Here is a 6,623-nt window from a genome sequence, read left to right on the forward strand (position 1 = left end):
GCTGCCGCTGCTGCCGCCGCCGCCGCCGCCCTCTGTAGTTATTTTTCAATTCCAATACGTTGGCAAAGAGCCAGCAGAGTGTAAACAGAAGTCAGTGATGTATCTTCTGCAGTAAGGCTAAGAATTAGCACATGGGGTTACCATAAATTGAAATAAAGACAAGAGCAGCTTTGTTGTATAAAACTCTACTTGAAATATTACTGCTCTGCACATTAAGGTTTATGACAACATTAGGCAGATCAAATCTTGAAAATAAATTAAATTCGATGTGAATATCCAAGACATGCTGCATAAACTGGTCTTCCATCTAAACATGAAGCAGAAGAAGTAACAATCTGAAAATACATGAAAAACCGATTGTGAGTTTTCCTCTTCACATTCTTGGTCTTTCTTTCCTCTCTTTCATTAATAGGATCCAATGTTCAAGTAGCCATTTTGATAATTTGATAGTATTTAGCCAAGTGTATAGAATCAGAGCACAATAGACAATTTATACTTTCAGTGTTGGCTTATAGACAATTCTTCAGGGCTCCTCCCAGAGACATAGTAACAGGGCCCTAGCAACAGCTTGCTTTCTAACAATAGCTTGTGCCATCATCTGCTACCATTGCCTGCCAGGTACCGGTGGCAGCATATAAAAAGGACTACTTGCCACCCCATCCCCTTCTTTTTCTTTTCTTTCATTTCTCCCACTCTTGCTACTGCTCCTGCTCCTCCTCCTCCTCTTCCCTCCCTCCCTCCCTCTCTGTCTCTCTCCCCCCCCTCTTTCCTCTCTCCCTCTCTCTCTTCTCTGACCTCACGACTCTGTCTGGTTGTGCCCCTTCTTTAGGTTCTCAATCCCCTCTCTTCCCTCACAATAAACCTCCCTTAAATCAGGTCTATTGCAAGGCATGATTTCTAAGGGTAACACCTCGACATGAGCCCACCAGGTAGCCCTTATCCCCATCACAGTATTATATTTTATAAAACTTAGTTAATCACATTTGTTCACACTTGATCTTAGCCAAAAGGCAGAGAAGCAATTGTGGTGGTGCACACTGGTAGGATTTGTTGAAGGACACAGAGGTAGGAGGATCAAGAGTTCAAGGCCAGCCTGGGCTATACATTTCTTCAGACTAAATTCATCAAACGTAGGTAAATACTTCATAAAAGTAAAATATTTATATAAAATACAAATATGTAACAATTTTGAGCACTTTTTAAACCTACTCTGGATGAAAATACTTTTTTTTCTTCAAATTCCCAATAGTCTATTGTATGATAACCTCTAAATTCTTCAACTAGTTTGTTTCTTTATATAAGATAAAGTTGGAGAAATATCAATGATCTACCTTCATTACTATTGCAAAATGACCAGTAGGACAAAAATATTTTAGTTACAGTATTAGATTATACTTGAACATTCTGCCTATATCTACGGAACTAAATTTTTTTTATTGATATATTTTTATTTACATTTCAAATGATTTCCCCTTTTCTGGACCCCCATGCCCCAAAAGTTCCATCAGCCCCCTTCCTTCCCCCTGTTTTCCCACCCAACTCTTCCCACTTCCCTGTTCTGGTTTTGCCCTATACTGCTTCACTGAGTCTTCCCAGAACAAGGGGCCACTCCTCCGTTCTTCTTGTACATCATGTGATGGGCAGATTATGTTTTGGGTATTCCAGTTTTCTAGGTTAACACCTACTTATTAGTGAGTGCATACCATGATTCATCTTTTGAGTCTGGGTTACCTCACTTAGTATGATGTTCTCCAGCTCCATTCATTTGCCTAAGAATTTCATGAATTCATTGTTTCTAATGGCTGAATAGTACTCCATTGTGTATATATACCACATTTTTTGCATCTACTCTTCTGTTGAAAGATATCTGGGTTCTTTCCAGCTTCTGGCAATTATAAATAGGGCTGCTATGAACATAGTGGAACATGTATCCTTATTACATGCTGGGGAATCTTCTGGGTATATGCCCAGGAGTGGTATAGCAGGATCTTCTGGAAGTGAGGTGCCCAGTTTTCAGAGGAATCGCCAGACTGATTTCCAGAATGGTTGTACCAATTTGCAACACCACCAGCAGTGGAGGAGTGTTCCTCTTTCTCCACATCCTCGCCAACTTCTGCTGTCTCCTGAATTTTTATTTTTATTCATTATTTTGTTTCCAAATGTTTCAGTCTACATAGTAAACCTGAACTACTAAACTGATCATTTTAAAACTGTTCTTTCATGAAGTCAGTAACAGGCCTTGGATTTTAAGTTTCTGTCATGAAATATTTTCAAAGACATTAGTTTCATCTTGAAAAAAATTATAGGAAGCTCAAGGTTTTGAAGGTGATATGGAAGTAAAATCCAGGCATATGCTCTCTGTAATTCTGGATATGTTGATTCACTTTTATGGTATCTCCTGTGTTTTCTTCATGACTGGTGATACTTTCCTTTCCCAAAATCCAAGATAAACAAATCAGTTGATAAATAAATTACCTATATTGTATGTATGTTCATGAGCATACATAGAATATGCATGCATATGTGTGCATACATAGAATATTACATACAATTACATTTTTAAATTTGTTTAGTCCTAATTTAGATTCACGGCTTTAAAATAAATTCCTTCAGAATGTTTCTCTTTGTGTGCATTCAGTTTATTCTGAATTTCATGATTTTTCACAAACATGTTATCCCACTGCTCTCCACATTTTCCAAGATTTCCCAATGATTTTGGAAATAAGCTCTCAGTAGCATTTTTCCCTCACTGATTGTTTAATTACATCTAATATATTAGAGTAAGATATGACCATCTTGAGGTCAGCAATTATTTAAAACTTTTTGAAATGTTTCCATACTAGTAGCTCAAATAAGAGTTCCATAAAGAATAATGAAAGAGGAATAAATCACTTCTTTGGATTGAGATTATGGGAATAACCGTTGACTTTTCACTGTGGTTTTTAGTATATTGCTAATTCTCAACTAAAAGTTTAATATAAGCCATTACTTAAGTGTTTTTATAATAGTTGTGCTGAAGAATCTTGGCTGTCAATTTTACTATATCTGGAATCAATGAAAACCTAAGCAGCTAAGCACAACTGTGAAGAATTTCGTGTGTGTGTGTGTGTGTGTGTGTGTGTGTGTGTGTGTGTGCCAGAGAGAAAGACAGAGACAGAGACAGAGATAGAGAGACAGAGAGAGAGACAGAGAGACAGCAATAGACAGACAGACAGAGACAGAGACTGACACTGAATCATTTGAGGTTTGAAGACTAAGTGTTCACCACACAGAAGAAGATCTGGAAGAAGGCAGATTTTGCTGCTTAATTGCTTGCTAGCCCTCACTCTCTAAAACAAGTTCTCTCTCCTATGGCTGAGGTCTTTCTTTGTTGTATTAGAGTTTAGTTTTTCCAGTTCCAAAACAGACAAATGACTAGTTGAGACATCCACTAATGGATCAAAACCATCTGATCTTCCAAAACCCCTTTTGATATATATATAATTAGATTCCATTAATTCTGTTTCTCCAGTACAATAGTTTCAGTTTAATATTATGACATTATACAGTTATTTAATTTTTACACTAAAGGGATGAATTAATTTTAATTACTTCATTATCAGAAAATTACCTGAATGAGAAATCTGATTGACACCATATACTAAAACACTTCAAAAACCTCAAAGTTCCAAATTGAGGAAGCATATTCATTTCCATGCTTACTCAGGAAAGGATTTGGGGAACAATTTGTTTATAATGGAAATATCACTGTCCAGCATTGCGTGGTCCAAGGAACCATGTTCTAGCTGGGATGTATAGATCATTAGTGGTAATGGGATATGTTGGAATACTATCATCAATTGAGTTTCTCAACTTTGCCTTACTTATAGGAAATTGGGGCAACCTCAATATATATTTTTTCCAATATAATTTATGTCTTTAAAACACAAAAATAGCTGCTTTATAAGGTGAGCCTGGGATTGAAATAGTATTACACTCCCATAAAACTTTAATCTACAAATTAGTTGTACGCTGCTTTAGGTTGATAGAAAAACCAAAGTACCTCACCCTCACCCATTGCTGGGAGGAAGGACACAGAATTGCATCATTATTTATACACCCAGAAACTAAAGCAAAATGGATAATTTACTTTAAAATCAGACTTAGAAGCCATGGTTTTAAATAACATCAAGCAATATACCCCTGGAACCCAGTGTAAAAGGCTTTTCTTTCTAGCAGATTCTTCTTTGTAGCAAGAAAGAGGTCAGATTCCAACTAGAGCTAATTGTGATTGTCAGCTTGTTTGTATGAAGCAATACATAAAACACTATTGTATCCTTATCTGGGTGTATCTGTAAAGGTGATCCAAGAGTAGAGTAACTGATTTTTTGCTCCAAACTTATGTAGCTATGATTTCTTTTTTCTCTTCATGCTGATTGGATAAGGGAAACAACTGGGACCTACCTGACACCACAAACATGACATGATCCCATAACATGGCCTTCCCTGACAATTTTAAACTGTATCCCCTGAACTTGGACCAGCATCAATCTTCCCTTCCTTAAGTTCCTTTTTACAACATGCTTTGTGACAATCCATAAAAGCTAATACACTTCCCTACACAAAACCACCCATCCATGGTGAAGCTGGCCTCTAGCAACTGGTCTGTGTATAGTGGACAATCTTGCTGCTCCATATTTCATGTTACAATGGTGCTCAGTTTTGATTCTGGCTTGAGTGCTTTCTTTATCTACATATCATAACTTAACACTTCCACTTTTACACTTCCTTTTGTCACAGATGTTTGCATTATGATTTCTTGAGAGATCAATCAGCATGACCTTTATAACATATCTTAACCAGCTACAAAGCAATTTATAAATCATAAAATATACATTTTTATTATGTGTCTGTGACATAAAACATACTAGTATATATACATGTGTATAGAACATGTATAGTTACCTATGAAGTCCGGAGACCATCAATCACAGGAAAGAGTTTTATTTGAAGTTCAATATCTGTCAAATTATTTCCATAATTCTTTTAATACTTTTGTAGGAAGCTGATATTTCCATGCACGCATTACTTGTGATTGAGTGGCAGACCAGCATTTGACCCATAGTTTTCCTTTCTTTGTAATAAAGTTTCACAACACAATTTCCCTTTACAAAATCTCAAACACATTATAGTGCCATTATTCATGCTACTTTGTTGATTCATTGTCTTGTTTCAGGGAATTGAGGCTCATTGTAATCCTAGATCCACACCATCAAGAAGCTTAAAGCACAAACCAGTGAAATATGGATGGCAGGGTCCTACAAATCACATTGATTTTAAGATTAATGTTGTGAGAGCAAATGAGACAAGAGTAATGTAAATGCCAGGACACAGTCAGACAAACTTGTTCTGCTCAGTTGATAAAGGATGTTTTTGTTGTGGTTTAATTTTCCATTTCCTTTTATTTTTCTTTACCTACTTCCCTAAATATCTCAATAAACAGAAGTGATGATACTGAGAATAACACATTCTGACACTAAATGTTACAAGTCCATGGGGAAAAGAATTAGACTCATTATATTTGAAATGTTCGGTCCACGGTCTTCATTTTGCGCCTCTGTATTCATCCTTCACAGGATCTGCTGGCAGTCCCTCAGCTATCTTCTTCACCTGCCCTTTCTCCTCACTGTTCCTCTTGAGCCCAGAAATTCAGCCTTGACTCCTGTTACTGCATATCTTTTCAGTGTCCAATTGTTTAATCCTCAAAATTTCTTCTGGTATTACTTTATTTTTCTTGTAAATGTTGCATATTCCTTACTATGCTAAAATGCATATATTTGTGCTTCTATTACAATTGTCTTTCCATCTATTTTCTAAGAATTTCATGAGTTTATTGTTTTTTTAATAGCTGAATAGTACTCCATTGTGTAAATGTACCACATTTTCTGCATCCATTCCTCTGTTGATGGACATCTGGGTTCTTTCCAGATTCTGGCTATCATAAATAAGGTTGCTATGGACATAGTGGAGCATGTGTCCTTATTACATGTTGGAACATCTTCTTTGTATGGGCCCAACTTTCTGAGGAACCACCAAACTGATTTCCAGAGTGGTTGTACCAGCTTGCAATCCCACCAGCAATGGAGGAGTATTCGTCTTTCTCCATATCCTCTCCAGCAACTGCTATCCCCTGAGTTTTTGATCTTAGCCATTCTAATTGGTGTGAAATAGAATCTCAGGGCTGCTTTGATTCACATTTCCCTGATGATAAAGGATATTGAAGATTTCTTTAGGTGTTCCTCAGCCATCCATATTCCTAAGTTGAGAATTCCTTGTTTAGCTCTGCACTCCATTTTAATGGGGTTATTTGGTTCTCTGGAGTCTATCTTCTTGAGTTCTTTGTATTTATTTGATATTACCCCTCTATGGGATGCAGGATTGATAAAGATCTTTTCCCAATATGTTGGTTGCCATTTTGTCCTATTGACACTGTCCTTTACCTCTACTCAGATATTAAAAAAATTAAGTCATGAAATTCTTAGGTAAATAGATGGAACTAGAAAATATCATCCTGAATCAGGTAACCCAATCAGAAAAGAACACACAGTATGCACTCACTGATAAGTGGATATTAGCTCAAATGC

At 36.6% G+C, this 6,623-nt stretch overlaps 1 pseudogene; it reads right to left on the reverse strand.

The window, feature by feature from the left end:
- Positions 1-857: 857 nt before the first annotated feature.
- Positions 858-1,023, reverse strand: LOC127690411 (uncharacterized; annotated as a pseudogene).
- Positions 1,024-6,623: the final 5,600 nt, after the last annotated feature.

This window comes from Apodemus sylvaticus, chromosome 7 (genome assembly GCF_947179515.1).
Source record: "Apodemus sylvaticus chromosome 7, mApoSyl1.1, whole genome shotgun sequence".
Taxonomy (NCBI): Eukaryota; Metazoa; Chordata; class Mammalia; order Rodentia; family Muridae; genus Apodemus; species Apodemus sylvaticus.